Genomic DNA, 22862 nt, shown 5'->3' on the forward strand with positions numbered 1-22862 from the left:
CATTCATAGGAGTAAAAAAAAAAGGACCTAAACCTAAACCTCACATGTAATATGAAAATCAACTCACAGACTTAAGTTAAAACACAAAATTACAAAACTTATTTTAAAATATAGAAGAAGTTCTTTGCAATCTAGGACTAGACAAGTAGTTCTTAAACTTGACACCAAGTGCTCAGTTCATTAAAGGAAAAATTGATAAATTAGACATGATCAAATTTTAAAACTTTTGCTCTGTGAAAGACCTTGTTAAAGATAAAATGATAAGCTAGAGTGGAAGAAAATATATGTAAATTGCATATCTGTCAAAGGTCTGGTATCTAGAATATATAAAGAACTCTCAAAATTCAACAGTAAAAAAATGAGCAATCCAAGTAGAATATGGACAAGAGATATTAATAGACATTTCATCAAAGAGTAAACAACACATGGAAAGATTTACATCATTAGACATTAGAAAAATGCAAATTAAAACCACAATATCACTACACACCCATCAGAATGTTTAAAGTAAGAGAAATTTTGGCAACACCAATTGCTGGCAAGGATGTAAAGAAACTACATCACTTATATATTGCTGGTAGGAATTTAAAATGGTACAGACAATCTGAAAAACAGTTTGGCAGTTTCCTAAAAAATAAAATTTGCAACTACCATGCATCTCAGCAACTGAACTCTTTGACATTTATTTCAGAGAAATGAAAACCTGTGTTCACACAAAAGCATGCTCATAAATGCTCATAGCACCTTTACTCATAATATCCTCAAAGTGAAAATAAATTAGATATCCTTCAACAGCTGAATGGTTAATCAAACTAAAGTACATCTGTATCCTGAAATGCTACTTAGCAATAAAAAAAAGCAAACTATTGATACACACAATGACTGACTTAGATGAATCTCCATGTAAGTAGGTTAAGTAAAAAAAAGCCAACTCCAAAAGATGTGCCCTGTGATTCCATCTACATAAAATTCTTGAAATTACAAAATCATAGAAATGCAGAATATGACAGTGTTTGCAAGGGATCAGGGACTGAGTAGGGAAGGGAGGAGGTTGGAGCTATAAAAAAGGCAATACAAAGAATCCTACTGGTGATGGAACTGTCATATATCTCAATTGTCAATATCGATGTCACTATCCTGGTTGTGATATTATGCTACAATTTTGCAAGATATTACAATTAGGGGCAACTGTCTGTAAGGGCTACATGGGAGTGCTCCGCATTATTTCTTAAAATTTTATTTGAATCTACAATTTTCGTCAAAAAATAGTTAATTTAAAAACAGAAAAACATGTATGCAAATAAATAAATAAAATGAATAAATATAAATCAAAAGTAGGAAAATCTTACACAGAAGAGCAACAAGAAGAAAATAGTTCTTTTAAATATTGAAACATATTATAACTTCTATAATTAAAATAATGTGGTCCTGGTGCATGAGTAAATAGGCCAACAAAATATAAAATAAATTCAAGAAATAGATGCAATACATATGGAAATTTATTATAAGATAGTATTTCAAGATTCTCAGGAAAAGATAGATTTAAAAAATATGTATTTAATTGAGAACTGGAGAGCCAATTGGAAAGCTAAATTACACAATATATCAGAATATATCCCAGTTGGATCAGAAATCTGAACACAAAAAACAGAAATCAAACACAAATACAAAACAGACCAGCAAACAGCCAGCCATAAATACTATTAAAAAACACAAGAGACTTTTATAACTTAGGCATATAGCAGTCTTTCTAAATATGACTTTATGTACATCAGACTATAATTAAATTTTCATTTAAAAAGAGGATCCATAATAAAAGCAAAAGACAAGTCTATGACACCTTGTTTACAACACATATAACCAAGAAAATAATAGCTTCTATATACAATAAGATGAAAACAGAAAAATAAGCAAAAGCCATAGGCATGTTTTACATAGAAAATAAAACACGAAAATATGCCTAACTACATCAGTTTTCAGGAAAATGCAAGTTAAAACTATAAGCAGATGTCATTTTACCACCATTTTACGACGAGGCAAGAAAAACTCTGAGAAGTCCAACAATCTCAAGTCTTGATGGGAAGGTAGAGTTATAGGAAGCCTTATTCACTGCTGGTGGAAGTATAAGTTAATACGAATACTTTGTGAAATTAGATGAGCACATATTTTAATCCCTGACACTTCCCTTTCTATATACCTGAAAGTAGCAGTCCCCAGTCTTTCTTGGACCAGGCACCAGTTTCAGGCAAGATAATTATTCCACAGCCAAGGGGTAGGGGGTGGTTTCAGGATGATTCAAGCACATAACATTTATTCTGCAGTCAAACCTCTCTGCTAATGATAATCTGTATTTGCAGCCACTCCCTAGTGCTAGCATCACCGCCTCAGCTCCACCTCAGATCATCAGGCATTAGATTCTCATAAGGAGTGCACAACCTAGACCCCTCGCATGCGCAGTGCTGGTCTGTGGCCCAGGCACCACAGCCTTAGAGAATCTCTTTCAACTGTGCATCAGGAGCCTTGCATGAGGATGGTTAGGAGACAATCACCTATCATTTATGACTGTGGCCTTGGATGCTAGACTATCTGGTTTCAAATTCTACCTCCAACATACACTAGGTCTAAATCATGGGCATATTACTAAACCTTGCTGTGCTTTGGTTTCTTCACATTTGCAATGGGAAAAATAGTGATAAATTGTGCTTTCCTCATAGGTGTGCTCTGAGTATTAAATGAGTGAAAGCTGGGTAGATAACTTTTAAATAAATGATGATGATGGTGGTGCTGGTGATAGTGGTAATGATGATAAAGAAGATGGTGGATGTTTCCACTGAAACAAGGAAAAAAACTGGAACCATCCCCCCAACTATCCATGGACAAAAAAGGTGAATAAATGATTTGCAGCAGTGAAATAAATGAGCTGTGGATACAGACATCAACCTGAATGAATTGTACACATAATTTAAAGTGAAAAAAAAAATCAAATCACAGAAATCCAAACATGTTGTCATGCATAGATAATTTTAGATATGCAAAATAAAAACTATTTATTTAGGAATCATGTATATTCAGCAAAACTCTAAAGAAAATTGTGATAAACACAGTTTTATGCTAAACGGTAGTAGAAATCGTAGGGGAGGATATTAATAGAAAATGATATGTTGTAGGAAAGACAAAAGGAAATTTAGCACTATTGACAAGATGATTCTTCTTACCTTGTATGATCAGTATGATGCTACATGTTTCAATATTATTTATACTTATATAAATTATATAACATTTGCATTCTTTTTAATTGTAGAATATTTACTGATAAAATCATTACTTTACAAAAAGGAATTCCTTTGTGCTACTGTCATTCCAGCAAATACTTTTCTTTATTCCTTGGAAAATGGCTGATCACAGATTCCCTAAAGTAAATGCTTTCAAGATCAATTCTGATACCTGAGATGAAATAGCCATGTGTCATTCATGATGGAAAAAACAAAACCAAAACATAAAGCCTGGCTGCTTTGATACCATCTACTGCCAAGCCTTACTTTACTCTAAAATAGAGATACTTCTGTAATCCTCATCCACTCCACTCCACTCTTCTTCATAATGCTATTTCCAACTGAACCCCTGGAATTTATAGCTGCACAAATTCAGCTGATATTTATTGAGTGTCTACACATGGTAAGTGTTGTACTAGGTGTCCAAAGGGGGCCCTCTATACAGAATAGTCGTAGATCCTGGTTTCATGAGGCTTAAACCCCAGCTAGAAAGAGCATCAGTAAACAAGTTTTCTCAAGTTTGATGACTGTTATAACAGGGCAGTTCCCTAAGCAACACTTAGCAAGGGATTATTTTTTTGTATCCAAGTCAGTAGGATAATATGTTTGCACTTAATGTAAGTGGTCTAGCCTGGTGCTTAGGCACGTAAGAGTGTGAGTAAGAAACTCTGGTTTCAGTCTCTGCTATACTACCTACCAACGTATAACTCTAAGATATTTACCTAACCTCTCTGACCCTCAGGTTCTTTACAGCAAAGTACCTCTTATAGTGTAAATGCTCACATATTAGTTGAATGCATAAATGAATGAATGAATGTGGGAATAAATGAACTAACCATATGTATTAGAATTAATGTTATTTGACCATCAATTATTAATAGCTTAATGGTATAAACTCTTACAATTTTGATTTATGTAATGCTTGTTTCCTGCAGAAATCATGAAGCCTGGAACATACAGCATCAAAACAAATACAGATGTTCCTTGGTTTATAATGGAGTTACATCCATTATAACCCCAGTGATAACCCCACTGTAAGTTTAAAATATCATAAGTGGAAAATGCATTTGATACTCTTAACCTCCTGAATATCATAGCTTAGCATAGCCTACCTTAAATGTACTCAGAACTTACATTAGCTTACAGTTGTGTAAAATCATCTAACACAAAGCCTATTTTATAAAAAAGTATTCAATTTATCATGTAATTTATTGAATACTATACTGAAAGTGAAAAACAGAATGGTTGTATGGGTGCTTTAAGTGCATTTTCTACTGACTGTATATAGCTTTTGCACCATTGTAAAGCTGAAAAATTCTAAGTGGAACTACTGTAAATTGAGGATCATTTGTTTATTTGCTGAGACTACTTACATTTATCTTAGAGCTTTGGGTTTTTTTGTTGTTGTTGTTTGTTTCTCCTTTGTGCAATAGAGTGAACTTACAGCCATGCAAATGGGGGACAGCTCAATCTTTTTCCACTTTCTAATTTAAATATGAATCACCCTTCCCCTCCCTTGCCCATATAACTGACAGACTCCTCAAATTTCCCTTTCTCTCCAGTTAAGTTATAACCATTGACTCAGAAAAGGGACATTTATCTACATCTGTCTTTTTTTTAGCTCTTTCCCTTCTTCCTGTTAGGAACTTCAAGATCAGGACAAAGGACAATAAATTGAAAGAAAAAAAGCAAAAATGTGTTTACTTTGTTGGTGCTATTATTTCTTTTCTCTTGCCTTTTGATGCCATCTGTCACAGCAGATATCTAAATGTTAGCTTTCTTATGGATTGCATCTGTGGTTTTTTTCAGAACCCGTTTTCCACCCCACCCTCACAGGAACCTCTCTGCGGGACAGTTTATGGAGTCAAGGATGTGCTATCCCAGCTGATGGCTTGGGATATATCATTTAGTTCCTGCTCTCTCATGTCCTACCCTCTCTTGGAAGGAATAAATTAATGGTACCTCAAGCTTAGCTACTTTTGTTGCACCTACCAGGTCTCAGGAAACTCACATTTTCTTGGAAACAGCAAAAGTAGAAGTAGTAGTAGTATAGTCAACACCTTTGCTGCTCTTTTTCTCTCCTGCTCATCATCAGCTTTTCTAGTCAGATTCCTGCCTTCAAATCTCCAGACAAGAATTGGATACCAGTCACTTTGTTCATGTTTGACCTCAAATTTGAGGGGACAAAATTAAAGTTCCCACTTAGATTTTATTCTGATCATATGACATTGGTTGGGCCTAAAAGCTCAACAAGCTTCTAACTGGGGAAGGCAGACCTCTTACTCTCTGTTTCTGTGTTTTCTTGGAACATTCTCATTTGGTTTGATGAGAGCTGCTAAAACCCCCACATCTCCGCGAAGAGGACAGAGCTGAAATGCCAAGCATTCTTCTCCCAACTAACAATTCTGCTCCCTCTGAATTTCCCAATGAAATCTTGCCTTACCCAATATACACTGGGTAAAGAATGAAGGAAGGTGTTATTTAAACCCGTTCAGCTTTCTTTACCCATACTCGAGATAGATGTATATAAGTTCCTTGTCTTTTCTTTTTAGATTGCCAATATAGTTACTGCTTGTTGTGTTAAGTTTGTGGGCTACAATATGAAAAATTTCATCCCATAATACAGTATTTTCACTTTTTTGGTGAATATAAGCAGAATGTAGGAAAAATAAAATCCAGAGATGTGAAGGGGTTGTTAGTACAAGAGGCATAAATACACATAATGTCCTAGACAGTGATTGAGTTTCAGATAGGAGTACTGTGAGCACTGGAAGGGGCATATCAGAAATGAAATAGTGAAGGTGAGGCCAAGAAACTCAGTAGACCAATGAGGTAACAGAGGAAGGGACTCAAATGTGAGACTGTAAGATTTTTAAAGTACGTACCATGCCAGTGATTTATCTTTGATTTCCCAAGTTTAGTAGGGCACTGAATACATAGAGTAGACTTAATATATATTTGTGAAATGAATGAAATGCAGAATGAGTCAACGTAGTTCTGGAGGAAAGGTTTTAATTGATCACCAATAGAATTTAGCAGGTTGGCTTCAAAATTCATAACTATGGCTGCATGAGGCTCCCTAACCCTGGACAAATCATTTCATATCAGTTTTTTCTCAGATTCCCCAACTGCAGAATTAAGACACGAATTATATGCTAGGCACTGAGCCAGGTGCTATGGACAAAAAGATGAAAATGATTTAGTCCTTATTCTCAAGAATCTTTCTGGCAATGGAAGAGAAAGACAAGTAAACTGAAAGTTACACTGGATTTTTATATGGCATGTGCTTTGTTAATCACCCAGTTTGTGGTTGCAGAAATAATACATATTTAACAACTGTAAGGAGGTTAGAGTACAAACTGGTTCTTAATGGACCAAGAGGAGTTAGAAAAGCAGAAAAGAATATGATCCAAAAAGAAGACACTGCATATTGAAAATTCTGGACGTGTGTCAGTGCAGTGTGGTACCAAGCTACAAGTACTTTTGTGAGGTAGGATAAGATGCATATGGAAGATGGGTGGAGGATGTGCTATTTCCTAGCTTAGACTGGTGTTGCCTGGAAACAAATGTACAATTGGCAGCTCTTTTATCCCTTGGGTGAATTGTGACACTGATTAGTTTGACTGTGAAACTTTATCCACTACCTCAGGAGTGTGGTAGGGGACTAGAGTAACTGGGTATTCTAGGAAAATACCCAAATTCTGTCCCTATCCCTTTGTCGACAGCTAGACAGTTTCCATAAGACCAGGGATAACATAGGGATATCTTCTGAAAACCACAGGACACACCAAAGTAGAGTGCAGAATGAAGGGAGAAAGAAGAAGCCCAATAGCATCCAGGAAGCCTAAAAGGTGAGACTGGACAAATTAGTCCAGTAAATTATAGGTAATAAAAATAGTAATTTTCCACTACAGAAGAAGGGAATTGAAGCAGGAGAGTAAGCCAGCTATGAGTCTGGAGCAACTGTCTAGAGAAGGAGCTGTTGGTGAGGATAAGGATGTTTCACCTTGGGCATTTAGTGGATGGGATTTAAAAGGTCTTCTTAGGATGAATTATAAGCCACCAATTCATTTAGATGATTCAAGGAAGAAAGGAGTACAAGGGCAGAATAGCTAAAGATATAAACCATCTGTGTATCGATAATCCCCAAAAATGCATATGATCATGGACCATTTCAGTAATATTTTATTTAATTTTGGTTAGAGTTTCAGTGCCAAGAAGACAAATGTCTTCGCATGATATGTGTGTTCTACTGGATGCTATTGTTACTACGAAAAATCGTAGTTATCTTTTAACTCTCATACCAATAGGAAAAGAAAGTGCAAGTTAGGCAAGTTAGTTAAAGCTAGCATGCTGTCCTTCAATTGTTGATAAAACATTCATGGAATGTCAAGGCCATGTCAACACCAAAGCAGTAAAAGGTGTGCCTTTGTATTCAACCTCCTGAAATGATGACCATATATGGCTATCCTATTAGGATGCATGATCATTTTCGTGTGCACAGCTAGCACAATATAAGCATATGAAACAACAAGATAAGATCCAAACATGGCTAAAATCCAAACACACATCAGTGTCACTGAAAGGAAGCCCATTGTGATGTCAACACAGTTCTCTGAGGATGCTGTCTCCTGAATAAAGAGTATTAAAACCCCATAATGAAATTCTACCAAGAGTAGTAACACGGTTTCATCACTGAGCTAACGACATGGTCATTGGTCTTTTCACATATGAACACAGAGCCCCATTCCACAGAATGCATATTCTCAGACATTATCCTCAATCTTTGTCCTTCAACCATAGCATGAGTCTATTGAAGTACATGTGCTACATTGTTATATATTTTGGATACTATGAGGACTCAGTGTAACTAATTGACATTGTTTATTTCACTTGTGCTATTTATTGAAACGTGATTTCACACAAATCACTGTATTCCTAACTTCTAATCATAAACCCAGCAGGTGAGATAGAGCAAGTATTACTCTATTTTACAGGAGTAGCAATTGTGGGTTGGAGGTTACCTGCCCAGTGTAAAACGGTAAGTAACAAATAAAGTTAAGATGATCCAAGTCCTTTGACTCCAATCTAGTATTTCTTTCATTTATACAATGTCACAGGGGTAGAAAAGTATTTGTATTTGTAGCATGAAAATTAAACCAATGAAATATTCTGAATTTTTATTGTTTTAATTTGTTTGCAAAATTGATACAAACTGGTATTAATTTTCCATGAAAATAACATTTGAGTAGGAAAAATTATATTAATAAAATTTTTAAAAATTAAGTCTAATAGATCTTAATAGCAGAGAGAAAATAATGACTTCATTATTTCAAAATCACCTTTGAAATGTCATATAAATTTTATAAGAAAGACTAATTACAACTAAAGTACTGTCCCATGAAGACACACTTTCACCTGCAGTTTTCTAAAGTAGTGTGAATTTTCTTTCAGATTCCAGGTACTTCAGGGCCAAAAGAAGGGGTAGAAATATTCTTTACAGTAAAACTCCTGACTGAAAAAAGAAAATTCTATTGCTTTCAGGTTCATGCATATGACTATGTATATGACTCCTTTCCTCTTCCTTATACAGGCTCCTCCTTATTGATCATGTATTGGTCATATAGTTTCTCCTCTTATTTCTCCTCAGTCTTCCTCTTCTCCCCAGTTCTTGTTATCTTTCTCAGTGACTTCAACATTCACTAGATTCACCACCTAATATCTAATTCTCTCAATTTCTTGACATCCTCATCTCTACTGGGAGTCACCACATTGCCTTGGTAAGCTTTGTCATCACTGGAAATGTGAATGCCCACTGAAACCTTGACATCAAGCAACTCCCTCTTCCCCCCTGTGATGAATATCTCCAATCTTTTGACTACTTTTCACTACTTTATCCACTAGTAAAAATTTTCAGCTTCTCCAAACTCCCAATACATAAATCTGCTTAATCTCTCACTGACATCGGCTTCCTGGCTTCACTTTCCTCTGTCCAGTTCAGATTCTAAAATTTACCGTTTATATTCATAAATTTACATAAAGCCATTTTCCCATGACATTCTTCTCTTTGATTTTGCTTATATTGGACAAACTCAACCATTTATTTGTGCCTGCACACATGGACTGGAACAGTACAAAGAGTAAAAACAACCCTACAAATTGATTGATTTTGCTTGGATTTTTTTTTTTTATTTCAAGAAAATATGAGAGTACGAACATTTTGGTTGCATTTTATATCTTTGCCTCTCCCTAGCAAGAGTTAGAGGTATGTCTTTCCCCTCCACAATTCTCACCACATCCCTCAGATGTGGGTCTACCCCTCTAAGGCCCGAATCCCTGGTGAACACCACCACCATTTGAGCACCATAGTGTTCATCAGTCAGTATCAACTTGATGGTGAGGTGACACAAGATCAGAAAAATGGGCTTCACATGTACTTACTTGAATTTTTTAATCAAATACTTCTAATAGATATTTAACACAGCCTGGCAATCCTAATATATTTTTTATGTAAGCCTGCCTTCCTGTTTCCTAGTAGAATAATTTCATAACCTCTCTTAAATCTTCCAAAATCTCTTTCCCAATTTTCACTCTTGGTGACATAACTACAATGAAAAATTAAGCTCCAACAGAGGGAGTGTCTATTCTTTATCACACCACCAATACAAAACTATCTTCCTGAAACCCATCATCTGCATCTTTATTCTATTATGCCCCTTCTATATTCTTAAAATAAGAATGTTGGGTCTTTACTATTTGTCAGACAAAAAACTCTTCCCTTCTCTTCAACCCTGGCCCCCATTACTACTTGTTTTCTCAAGAATCTCATTAACAGCAGGCCTTTGATTTGTCCCTGCCTGTCTTTCCAACTGTGCCTTATGCCTCTCTTCATCACAATGTCAGCAGCATTGTACTCTTTTCAACACCTCTAAAATACCAACTCTTTCCTAACACATGAACTTAGACCTCTTGTAAACCATACTCTTCCTTTTACTATTCAAGGTTAACAACGAGTCATTGTTAATGTCCTGTGCTCAAGAGGCTGTCCCTGACTAGAAAGTGCAGTTTGACCTCAGCTCTATCAGCCATCTCAGTAATCTTTTTTTGGTACAAATCACATCTGAATATATTTATTTGTCATCAAGTACCTAGTTTTTGAGTGTGCCTCCTTCCTAACTGTGAGTTCCATGAGGACATGAACTAAGTCTATGTTTTTTATTACTGTTTCACTTAATCCCTAGATCACTGGTATGTACTACATAAGCAATATGTTAAATAAGTGAATAAATGAATGAACCCACCATTGTTTGTTTTCTACTTTCATGGCCAAACAATAATTTTGTCAGAAGAAACATTGATTATGATAACAGTGGCCCCTCTCTCTATCATACCTAAGGATTCACTTGAAAAAAATTTGTGCTTCGTGTCCATCCCCATAACCTTAGGCTTAACCAGATTAGAAGTTATATTCCTGGGAATATGGGACTGTGTTAGCCCATTTTATGTTGCTATAAATAAGTGCCTGAGGCTGGGTAATTTATAAATAAAGGAGGTTTATTCAGCTCGCATTTCTGCAAACTGTACAAGAAGCATGGCACCAGCATCTGCTTCTGGTGGGGGTTTCAGGGAGTTTCCAGTCAAGGCAGAAGGCCATGGGGGAGCAGGCATATCACACAGCAATAGAAGAAGCCAGAGAGGGAGGAGGTAGTGCCAGGCTCTTTTAAACAACCAGTTCTCATGTGAATTAATACAGTGAGACCTTACTCATTGACAAAGGGAGGGCACCAAACTATTCATGAAGGATCTGTCCTCATGACCCAAACATCTCCTACCAGGCCCCCACATCCAACACTGGATCAAATAAATTGGGAGGGGCTGGACATTCAAATTGTATCAGGCACACTCACCAAAGCACAGTAAGAGTTTCACAGATCTTGAAAGCACCTCTATAATCTTCTCACAACGGATTCTCACACTCATGGATTGCCAAGAGAGGAGCTATTTACTAAACTAATTGAAAAAATTTAATCCTGATTATAATAAGGGCCTAGATTTCCTACTACACAAGCACAGAGGAAGGCATATATATGGAATCTAAGGTCTTTCCTTGTCCATTAATAATTATCAACAATTTCAGCACCCACAACCCTAAAACAACAGGCAATAAAGGTTCCTACCCTCAATGATGAAATTCCGAGTCAGTCACTAGGAAGAGATTCAGCCAGACAACAATGCTGGACTGCTGGATGATGGTGATGAAAATCTAAGACTGAGTATCCTAGGAATGAGACGAAGCAATTATAGCCTACAGCCTAGCTACAGCAGGGAGAACTGTGACTTGTTTCATTATGTTTCAGCCTTCAGTCTCTGAGATCATAACTGTTCACCAACTTAAGGGGATTCTGTGGCTGATTGGACTTGTAACTCCATTTTTAGAGAAGAAATAAAGATATTTTGTTCTCATGAAAAATTAAGGCCCTATGTTGCGTTGCGAATGACAAATAAAATAGGGTGACATGAATAGATGTGAATAGATCAAGGAATAGATTACATTGGATATATATATATCCTCAGATTCCTTTGGTCTCCACTGTCCCCCACTCCTTTGACAATTTGGTATATTTCAGCCAATCTTGGGCCCTAATTACTGCATATGGGCCATGAACTTCTATGTATGAGGGTGAACAGCCTATGCTTTGGGGGTTGGATGACTCCTCACATGACTTCTAGAGAGCAAAGCAGTGCCATGTCTTAGGGCATGGAATATAGCCTCTTTAGAGGCTGCCAAAGCATTTAGGCTAATGTCAACTAGAAATGTGGGGGAGTTGATGTCATATGGGAAATTAGACCTATGGGAGACAGGAGATAGATCACACTAACAGGTATGTCTGCTTGCCCTTTCTTGCCCTAGTAGACTATTCTGAGGCAATTGTTTCAAAACTATCTTACTGAAAGTATCCCAGGTAGCACAGTGGATTTACATGCCAAGCAACTGGTTGCTTCTCTTCACAGTTCATCATGAATAAATGGCAAGTATGATAGTATATTATAATATATTATATTTACTTCTCATAATTTCCTGTTTCATTTGCGTTTTTCTCTATTCTGTCAGTTTTGGCCTTTTTTTTGTTTTTGGAAGATAGGCTTAATGTTAGCTAATAAATGTAAGTCCTATGAATTCCAAAATATCTATGATTTTAAATATTTTTATTTAAGTATACTTACACATTCTATAAGCAATGCCCATGCAGACGGTTATCTTGCTAGAACCATAAATTAAGGATGCTTCATTAATTTGCTAAAAAAGCCTTGAGTCTCTCTGTGGACTTGGATGGATATCAAATTGCTGTGTGTGTCCATGTTCTTTTTAAACTTTTCTCTCTTCTGAAAGACTAGCAAATATTATTCTGATATTTGATAGCTATCTTTCATATTTACTATATAATTATGTTATGATTAATAAAATTAAGATATGTATTATTAAAATAAAATTATCATTGTTTAAAAGATCCATACATTTTCACTGAGCTATAATGTAAACAATATTTCCTCGACATATTGGCATGATTCACAAGACCTTACTAAAATGCCCACTAATCAACACTAACAACGATAACTCATAGCGTGGATTCTTGACAAGTTCAGAGTCTACTTGGGGAAATAGACATAAAATTATAATAAAAGAATATGCCAATGGTTCAGAGATCAAAAGGCAAGGGCCAATTAACACTGCCCAGCAAGGTTATCCAAGAAAAGGTAACATTTAGAATATGTCTTAAAGGATCAGGAAAAAGTCCCCAGAAGAGAAAGAAGTAAAGACCATTTTCAGCAGAAAAACAAAGTTCACGCAACAAATACTTACTGACATTTACTACATTTCACCCATCTGTGGTCTAGGAACAGAGTGGTAAACAAGCCACACAGGTGGAAAGTTTTCATTCCAGTAAGGAGCAAATACTGAACAAAGGAAAAAAAAAAAAAGAATAGTTATAAGTGTTGTGCATATAATTGAAACAAGAAGATATGATGGAAAGTGGCTGGAGAATTAATTTAGTGCTTGTGGTAAGGGGCAGCCCCACTAAGGAGGCACCATTTATGACAAGTGGCATGAGCCATCAGGGAAAGGAATGAGAGGATAACTTTCATAGCTAAATCGTGGAATTTGTGTAATGAGAGAAATGAGAGCAGCTCAGTTAGATTTAATTCTAAAAATGGAGCAAACATGTTATAGATATAAGAAGGAAAGAGACTTTTCTAGTATAGTATCTGCAGTTGAGAAGGACATGCTGACAGAACAGCAAGGAAGATGTTGCAATTGTCAATTCGGTGGAAACAAAGTGAACATCTGAGCCCAGACAGAAGCAGGGGTTACAGCAACATTGAGAAGATATTTCTGAAGAAAGATGTGGGTGCTACATATGTTAAGACTTATAAAGTGACAATTGAAAGGTAAAAATATCGAAGAAATTAAGGAAGAAAACATGGTGCATAGTTTGGGTAGTCCCCTGTTGATGATGATGCAATTCAGCAAGCTAAGGAATTCAAGTTTATTTTCAGTGGAGAGTGATTAAGTGAGGGACAGAAAGAGTACTTTAGTTTGAGGCATGTTGATTTTATGGTGCTTGCAAGATACTCCATAGTCAGCACATAATTAGAAGCACAAATCTGAGGCTTAACAGACAAAACAGAAGACTTCAAACTCAGTAATAATGATGAAGAAAAGTCATGCAAGAAATATTTGGGAATATTAGAATTTATGCAAAGAAATTCAACACCTAATCACCAATCTGCAAAGATCTTCCAAACATAAATCAGAAAGCCTGTCATACATAGTTCTGTCATTACAAGATGACAATTCTCTGAAGAAATAACCCCATCTAAAGCTGCAAGGAAAACTCTCTCCATGAAATAGAAAATCCTCCCAGTCAGTTGATATTCTTTTGAACTTAGCAATAATGGATCAAGCAAATAGGCTTTAAACTTAGAAATTCTCAACCCACTTTAATTCTGTTAATCTCCAAAGTGAATTTTATGGGTACTTAGATGTCAAATTCAAATTCTAATTTGTTCCTTGTATTGTGCCTTACAAATCTGGATATTCAGCATGTAGTAGAGTTACCTGTCTGTGCCATAAAAGCAGGAGATACTACAAAATGCTTATTGGGACATAGGGGGAAAAAAAAGTAAGTTTCTTTACAATAGGGAAAAAGTATAACGTTATGTAATTAAATTGACAGTGAAAGATTTCTGTTTTCTGATCATGAGAAATCAGAAGTTATAAAATACATTATATGTCAATGTTAAAAAAAAATAATAATCACCACATGACATAGTAGAGAAATCATTGGGTTTAGGTTCAAAATACCTTATCCAAGTCCCAATACTACCATTTGTTAACCGTGAGAATGTAGACAAGAAATTTAATCTCTCAGAGCTCCACTCTTTATCTGAAAAATGATAAAAATAGTACCTAACTTGCAGGGCTGTCTTAGTAATTAAATGAAAATCCATGTAAAAAGCAATGTATAAACCACATGGGATTATACCATGTAAGTTTCAGTTAAGGATGGCACCTTTTAACCAAGTATTAATTAACTAGATAAACAGTAGGAACACCTGACTGAAATTAAGTTCCAGGAAAAACTTGAGAACAACAGAGATTTGGGTCTAAAGCTAGATCCAGTTTTATTTCTACCCAAAACTTCTGACTCACTACCTTTATAAGTACCAGGAAGCTAAGGGCAGTTATTTCTTATAGTTTTTCAAGTTCCATGGGGTGCTGAGAAAAAGGGTGAAAGAAAGAGGATTGTGAAGCTGGCAATCTCATTACCTGAATTATAATTGAGTGAGGACAACTCAATTCAAATGGGTTAAGTACCAATTAGTTAAATGACAAATTAAAGCTGTGATTCCTTGCTTAAGGGCAAGGTAAAGCTCTGAAAGTCATAGCAGAAAATCCAGGATATAGTGACTCTCTGAAATACCTTGTACTTCAGTGCTATGTACTGAAGCCCATAAGCTATCATTAATTGTTAAGAAAAATCAGATAACTGAATCTAGAAAAAAATGTGTTTTATTGAATGTAAATGTTAGATTATTTTTATATTGTTTTGAAAATAATGTACATTAATATTGTGTTATTTTAAACTGCATTTGACAGTAACTAAATACAGTATTAAAGTTTTTTTAAGTTATAACTTCTATTTGGTAAATAAGGTGTGGTATCTAATGAAAAATTGAAAACAAAGGAAAATTTGAAAACGTTTAAGTCAGAGGTTCTAAACCTAGCTGCTCATTAGGATCACCTGGGGAACTTTTTAAACCTTCCACTTTATGAGCTTCATTCCTACAGCTTCTAATGTAACATGGATGGGTAAGCCCTAGACAAGAGTAGTTTTAAAAGCTCCACAGGTAATTTTAATATGAAATCAATACTAAGCATCTCTGATCTCAAAACAAGATGTATAGTCTTTACATAGATCCTAGAGTTTAAATCTATGTTTTTACCCTTTAAGTATTACCACTAGAAGCCTCCTAGTAGAAGGAAGAATTTTGACAAATTCTACTTTAAATATTAACATATTTTATTTTAAAGTGACATAAATTCATGCCATGCCCTAATAAGTTTATAAATATTCTTATTTAGTTTGTCTATATATGGCCCTAACAAAGAGGGTATGGGCACACTTGTAGCTCTGATTCAGGCAGTACAAAGGCAATTTATATAACCAAAGCATTTGTACCAACATAATATTCTGGAATAAAAAAATAAAATAAATTAAAATTAAATGAAAAGAGCATAACAAAATAAACTTTGAATTCTGCCAAAGCTAAAAAATTAAATCACAATCACGTAAAACACTCAAAACAAACAAATAAACACCAAAGAGAAAGTTTAATATCCTCCCCTATTCTATAGATCTTTTGGCCAAATATTGCCATAAATAATAGCCCTGCATGGACTTTGTCAAAACCATCAAAATTGGCACTTCTCAATACAAAATATCAGCTCAGGTGGTTAGCTCATTTAACTATCTGGAATGCATTTTGAAAAATATTTAACCTAGGAAATAGAACACAATTCTCCTCAAAGATATTAGAGTTTTCAAGAGTCAAGCTAAGCTAAAGATCTTATGATAGTTGTTAGGTCCAGAGCTGAGAGAGAAAGAGAAAGAGAGACAGAGACAGAGACAGAGACAGAGAGACAGGAAGCCTCATGTGTAGCAAATATTTATTTTGAGCATCTGGGTGCAGATGGATGGAGGCTAAAAAAGGCATCCGGGAGAGAAAAGGGGAGAGCCTTGGGTTTTAAAGAGATTTTTCTGGGAGAAGGAAATACTTTTCAAACAACCCAGAGGGAAAAGGAAAGTAAGTTCAGCTCTTGCATTCCAAGTCTTTATCTTCCTAGAGAACAACGGGGAGGCATAAGTATAGTCCTTATCAGGAGGGATAAGGAAAGTAAGTTTTCCTTTTGCATTTTATTCCTTTATCTCCCTAGGGGTCTGACAAAGGCTACTGCCTAATACACCTCTGGGAAGGGCAGAGGGGTGGGTTTTATAGGAGGTTTGGATGGAAGTTTTGGGAGGGTGAATTCTTTAAACCTAACAATACTGATGAACAATTCATTGTTGATTTCCTCAAACTCTTACAAACTTTTGATCTTTCTATTAAATACCTTTCAAACTAGTGCACACATTTAACAGTATGCTTTATAAATATTACTGGTTTTGTCTTAGACTGTTGTGTACATCCCCATCCATGCAGACATTCTGTAGCTATTCATAGAGAGTGAAAGTCAGACTCTTGTCCCTTCATAGAGGATGGTTTGATTTTTCCATATGCATTTTCCATATCCTAAAAACACGAGCACTACAAGCAAGGCCCATTTCATTTGAAGCAGCTTCATCTGCTAAGCTGCTATAGATCTCCTGCCAAGAACGGAGCTAACATAAAGGATCTTTATAACGCTACCTGAGTTCTAACTCATTACCGACTCATTTATTTAGCTTATAAAGTCTACTCTTAAAATAGTTCATGAGAAAGCTAAATAACTGTTCTTAGAAAATTTTTATTTATGTCATTATATTTTCTTGCAAAACAATAAAGTAATTGTGAGCATCTCTATATTAATATAAGTAATATATAAAATTTTAAATAAATATATAGTACATATAACATAATATTATATAGCATATACAGTAGTTAAGATCAAATTCTTAAGTTTCATAATATTCAAACTATTTTGGCATATTCCTTTATTATAATTCTTATCAATTTCTATTTAATTGTGTGTCTATTTCCCCTAGTAAACTCTGAACTTGTCAAGAATTCAAGCTATGAGTTATCCATTGTTGGCGTTAATTGCTGTGCATTTTAGTAAGATCTCATAAGTGATGCCAATGTGTTGAGGAATTATTATTTACATTGTAGCTCAGTGAAAAATTATGAATCTTTTTTACAATGATAATTTTATTTTATAATATATATCTTGATTTTGTTAATAATCAAGATGAAATAATTACATAAAAAATGTAAAAGATAGCTATTGAAGATCAGAATAATGTTTGCTACTCTTTCAGAAGAGAGAAAAGTTTAAAAAGAACATAGATAATCTAAATACAGCAATATGATATTCACAAAAGACCAAAAATAACTCTAATTGATGAATATTTTAAAATATTGTTATTTATCCTTTCATATTATTAAATTTAGAATATTACATTCATCTTTGAAAATATGTTTAGAAATAGTCTATGTTCTCTATATTTAAAAATAATAAAGGAGTTAAGAAGTTACTAAAATATTTTTATAAAAATTAGATATTATGTTTAAGCTTGAAAATTACAGGTTTATATAATAAATAAGAAAGACAAAGCTATTTTTATTAAGAAAAAATTAACAATTTATTGCTCTAAATAATTGGCTATAAGGAAAAAAGTTATTTTTGAGGGTAACCATTTAGCTTTTCCCTTGTGGTGGGAAGAACTGGTTGGAAATACAGGAAGTCTGATTTAAAGAAACTGGTGAATTCTGGCTCATACCTATGGATAGTAACCAATTCTGATTTGCTTCTCCTGCCTTCAACCAGGCTTGCTTTAAACATCTCTCACATGCCAGGTATTTTCCCTTTGCTTTAAATTCTCTAGAAAAATGACTATAATCTCAAACAATTTTTAGAATTAATAGGGGCATTAGAAAGCATCTAGTCTATCTTCATATGAGCAAATAGACTCAATATTAATGTCTCACCTAATAGCATAAACTTTTCAAGGAGCAAAGTCATGATTCAAACTCAGAAATTCTATGTTCAGATTGTTGCTGTTTCCACTCCACTGGACTTCTCTTCCCATGAGGACAAGCAAAGAAAAATGTCAAAATATAGTGCAGATGACAAAAATAAAATAAGTTTAATATCTCTCTCTACTTGTGTTTGTGTGTTTAAGAAAAACTTTCCTTATAAAAATAAGGGAGTACAATAGAGCATAGAAACAAGTGTTGCTGAAACATTCGCTTAATTAACTTTTTCCTCTCATACTACCTGGGATTTTTGTTTTTTTCTGTTTCTTGATAATCTGCTGGTTTATATTAACTGTGGCTTCCTGTTCCATTTAGTCTTTTATATCAACTATTAAAATTAGTAATAAATACTAAGTGAACAGGTTTTCTAGATCTATTCTACATCTAATCCTCCACATTTGTGACAATTAAAATTCAATGTGTTATTGCTCTACTATTTAAGACAGGCTCAATTATGTATAATTTTATTTAAATTTTAGAATGGCTACTATTTACTGAAAATCACATAAAACCCAGGAAGAATCTTTGAATGTAACTTAATTATCAGCAGTAATTACACATGGAAAAAATGCTTCTAGTTTATTTTGAGAGGTAGCTCAGTACGGCACATGTTGCTGATTACACTCATTGTCTTTACTTAACTGAACATGAGCAATCTCATCTCCACATTTTACATTATAAAGCAACCTCAATTTAGAGTTACTGATTTATTTTCTGTTTTCATACTGTCTCCACTTAAGTGCTCCTCTTGGAACATATGTTTTCAACAAATAAAAAATTCATAATTTTAGTGTCAATGATTAGAATAAAAATATGAGATCTCAAGAATGCTTCTTTAGTGCTTCTAAGGACTAAAATATTACCACTGTATTCCTCCTTTCCCTCTCCCCCAACTCTATGTGAGATGTTCTAAGGTAACTTAATGGTTGTTATTATAATATGTATGCAAAAAGATAAATAAAATATACACACATTATCATCCCTAACATTGAGTTATTTTATATATTTTATGAGTTTTTGCAAAGAATAAAAATAATACTCCAAAGAAACCTTAGAACTGCAAATATATTTTTATATAAATTCTGCTCATAGATAAAACCCCCAAAACTTCCACAAATACTCTTGTCCAATGTTACTAGTCAACTCCTAATTAACTGTTTTACCTTATTTGAGGAAAATAAAATGAAAAAAAGTCTGTTTTTGTGTGTGCAGAGTCATGTGTATATGGACTTTTAGGCCAGTCATAGCTGTTCAAAGAAACAACAAGAAAGAGCTTTTGAAAGCTCAAATGCTGACCTTGTACACTAATCCTACTGCAGTTTTCACACTGGCACTCCAAGTTCTGGGGTTGAAGGTTTATGTGTAAGTATAATAACTCTTTGACACTACCACCAACAAAAATGAGAACATACTATGTTGACAAAATTTTAAATACAAAACAAGAGCCCTGGTAAAGATTAGAGATTTATGTGGTACTTTTTAAATTTAGGGAGTTTTTTCCTTCCCCCTCTTCATATAAATATAATATTTTAAAGATAAATACATTCAAAGACTTATGTATCTGGCCACAGGCTACACTCAGATAGAAGCATGAACTTTGTACCATCATTACCCTCAATTTGCTTAATTGCCTTAAAAGATCTGTAAAGAAATTGTGGTTCAGCCAACTAAGTAGCAGATCAAGATTTTGAGACGGAGTATAGTAATGATGACTCCATCAAGTTTGCTATAAGGCCAGGTACATGTAATTTGTAAATAATTCTCCTAGTCACATGGTAAACTCAGACACAAAGTCAAAATACCTGTTTTCAAAATAACGTAACCTTTGCATTTCTCACTCCTTCTTCACAGGGTAGCTTCCTCCTCATGTTTTATTTTAGTCACACTTGAAGGAACAGAACACATGATAGAAAAATTTTAAAAATGCCCTTTTTCGTAATGCAAAAGGTTGTCACAGGCCAAATCTGAGATGGAGATTTGTTAAATGAGAGTTTTATTGTGGCGTGCTCTCAGATATAACCCTTTTGAGGGAGTAAGGGAAACAGTATTGGGCAGAAAGAAAAGAGGGACTGAGATATATTTGCAAAAGAGGCCTTGGCAAATCCCATGTCTTGCTCTGAAGTTGGGATGATCCTGCAAAGATCAACCAAACTGACACAATGTATGCATGAATTGTAGCTCCCACAAGGCCCTGTTGTTGAAAGCAAGCTGCCTCCAGGGAGCAGGTACAGCTCTGCCTGAGGCAGCTTTGCTTAGTCAAGGGCCAGGGATGGCTAGAGACTCAGCTGTAAATTGTTGTCAACCTCACTTCCAGCAGGGGAGAAATCAGTGTTTGGATCCCAAAGGAAATCTGGGGGTGGAATAGGGAGGTGCACCTTAGCATCCACTAAAGTTATTAAGTAGAAATGTTGCAGTAGAGAACTGTATGCCAACAGCACAGAGGGATAGTGGGTGAGTACAAGGAGAAAGAGCCAGGCACCTTGTTAAAAAGCTTCCATTTCCTTGTAGCACTGGAGTTCTTATTTCTATCTTCAGGGGGGTGGTGGTGGAGTGGGTAAGGGGAGCTGTTTGGACAAATTCTAGAGGCACTGTTTCATATCCTCTCTGACATATGCATTGAACTATACTCCCAAATATTATTTATTGATTAATGCCCCTTGCCATTTTACATTTATAGAATTTTAATAAATAAAGAACCACGACTGTTAAATTAGCAAACTATCTATAACCAAGAAGAAAGTAAGTTTACTAAAATGACCTTCAAAGAAAACATATTACAAAATAAGCTATTTTTAAGAGTTCATTCTCTGCTTAGGGGATATATATATAGAGAGATAGATATAGACAGATGATAGATATCTAGATAGATAGATGGATAGATATACCTGTGCGCATAGTGAAATAGAAAACTATACCATAGTATCACAATATTAATAAAAATAAAAATTGTGAAGTTAAAATAAAAAGCAGAAAATAAAGAGGTTTATATACAGCATAGCATACCTGGAACATGCTGATGTGTTGCAAACAGAACACATTTTTTAAGAAAAAAAATCACTTGTCTTAAATCATAGATCTTACTCAAATGATTAAGTAATTATAAACTATTACACATAAATTTAGATTAGAATTAAAAAAGATAAATCAACCAATTCAGAGCCACGTTCTACTTATCCTTAGAAATAGTTGTTTTCAAGCTAAGCCTTCATCTGTTTGTGGGCCACTAAACAGAGAGATCATGTGAATAATTTGAAAATTATAAAAATTTCATAACCTGAGTTTCATAAGCATCACGATGGAGTACACTTGTGTATCTTCTTTGATTCCCTTCTCTAGTATCTGACCCCAAACACCTGATTTTAGCTTCCTTTCTAACTTATTCATTTCCCTATTCAATCTGCTGGATTTGGGTAGTTTCCAGATTACTGGATTACTGAATGCCAGGTTTTGTTTTGCTAACTATCAGACAACTAATTTGAGAAAGAGAAGCAAAAAAGCAAGCAAACAAACAAACAAAAAACAATTTCCTTAAGAAGAAAGTGATGAGTAAATTACTCCTGCCCTTTCTGACAATAAAAGAATGATTTCTTACTTTTTGAAAATAAAAACTATCATCATTACTATGAATTCTCATGTAACCTTTGGAATCAGTGTGATATAGATACATTTCAATAATAAATAAACATGGTTACTATGGTTATACCATAATTCTCTGATGGTAGACCCTGTATAAATTAATTATAATGAAGTAGCTCAAGGCTTTAGGGCACCACAAGCTGCAGAATTTATTACAGTGCTTTCTTCTCTTCCAACCTTCTCACCCTAAACACCATACTCATCCATTGCCAAAAGTTGCCGAAATTCTGTGGACTCAATCTACAATATACCTTATCACCACTCCTTGATTTCCATCCTCATTGCTATATTTTTAGGCAAATCTTTGTCATTTCCTACCTGGACTTTGAAATGGTCTCCTAAGGGACTCTGTGCTTCTAATTTCTTATTGCTCCAAGCTAGCTCTCATATAGCTCAGTAAATCAGAGGTCAGATATATTTAACTCCTTTTTTAAAAAATCTCTTAATTAGTATTTATAAAATAAAGTCCACGGTCTTTAGCATGGCATGTAAGGCATTTCCTCAGCTCTGTGAATTCAACTGATATTAGTGTCTTCATTCTCCTCTCTACTGTAAGTCACATTCATCCCATAGTGATTATACCAGGAAAATCTATATATCTGAGACATTTCATATGAGTTCTCATTGGTAAGCATGGCTTTCCATATATGTGTGTGT

This window comes from Microcebus murinus, chromosome 5, assembly GCF_040939455.1.
Source record: "Microcebus murinus isolate Inina chromosome 5, M.murinus_Inina_mat1.0, whole genome shotgun sequence".
NCBI lineage: Eukaryota > Metazoa > Chordata > Mammalia > Primates > Cheirogaleidae > Microcebus > Microcebus murinus.